The 1,278-nt window shown below is 40.8% G+C and overlaps 1 non-coding gene across 1 annotated transcript; it reads right to left on the bottom strand.

The window, feature by feature from the left end:
• Window positions 1-699: 699 nt before the first annotated feature.
• LOC148580333 (small nucleolar RNA R71) lies at window positions 700-808 on the bottom strand. The gene has a single exon (XR_015898680.1). It is a non-coding gene; the product is annotated as a small nucleolar RNA R71 (small nucleolar RNA).
• Between the last annotated feature and the right edge of the window lie 470 nt (window positions 809-1,278).

Raw genomic sequence — 1,278 nt, forward strand, 5'->3', positions numbered from 1 at the left:
CTACTAACACTTCTCTTCATCTCACATCTCTGCTCTCCTCACCCTTGTGTTTCTTTCCTTACATTACATTCTTTTCTCCTTCTTTTCTTCTACTCACACAAGGACCTCTATACTGTGGTAAAAAGGATCCCTATTATTATTATTTTTCTGTTCCCTCTTTTTCATATGAGCAGGAGCAAGGACAAGAATATTCTTGTTGAAGCAGATCCAGAACCTGAAAGGACTCTGAAGAGGAAACTAAGAGAAGCTAAATTACAACAATCCAGCAAGCACCTTTCAGAAATTTTCGAACAAGAAGAGGAGATGGCAGCCGAAAATAATAATAATGCAAGGAGGATGCTTGGTGACTTTACTGCACCTAATTCCAATTTACATGGAAGAAGCATCTCCATCCCCACCATTGGAGCAAACAATTTTGAGCTGAAACCTCAATTAGTTTCTCTGATGCAGCAGAACTGCAAGTTCCATGGACTTCCATCTGAAGATCCCTTTCAGTTCTTAACTGAATTCTTGCAGATATGTGATACTGTTAAGACTAATAGAGTAGATCCTGAAGTCTACAGGCTCATGCTTTTCCCTTTTGCCGTAAGAGACAGAGCTAGAGTGTGGTTGGACTCTCAACCCAAAGATAGCCTGAACTCTTGGGATAAGCTGGTCACGGCTTTCTTAGCCAAATTCTTTCCTCCTCAAAAGCTTACTAAGCTTAGAGTAGATGTTCAAACCTTCAAACAGAAAGAAGGTGAATCCCTCTATGAAGCTTGGGAGAGATACAAGCAACTGACCAAAAAAGTGTCCTTCTGACATGCTTTCAGAATGGACCATCCTGGATATATTCTATGATGGTCTGTCTGAATTAGCTAAGATGTCATTGGATACTTCTGCAGGTGGATCCATTCACCTAAAGAAAATGCCTACAGAAGCTCAAGAACTCATTGACTTGGTTGCTAATAACCAGTTCATGTACACTTCTGAGAGGAACCCTGTGAGTAATGGGACGCCTATGAAGAAGGGAGTTCTTAAAATTGATACTCTAAATGCCATATTGGCTCAGAACAAACTATTGACTCAGCAAGTCAATATGATTTCTCAGAGTCTGAATGGAATGCAAGCTGCATCCAACAGTACTCAAGAGGCATCTTCTGAAGAAGAAGCTTATGATCCTGAGAACCCTGCAATAGCAGAGGTGAATTACATAGGTGAACCCTATGGAAACACCTATAACCCCTCATGGAGAAATCACCCAAATCTCTCATGGAAGGATCAAAAGCCTCAACAAGG

The sequence above is a fragment of the Arachis ipaensis genome, chromosome B10 (genome assembly GCF_059453495.1).
Source record: "Arachis ipaensis isolate K30076 ecotype BB chromosome B10, ASM5945349v1, whole genome shotgun sequence".
NCBI classification, from domain to species: Eukaryota; Viridiplantae; Streptophyta; class Magnoliopsida; order Fabales; family Fabaceae; genus Arachis; species Arachis ipaensis.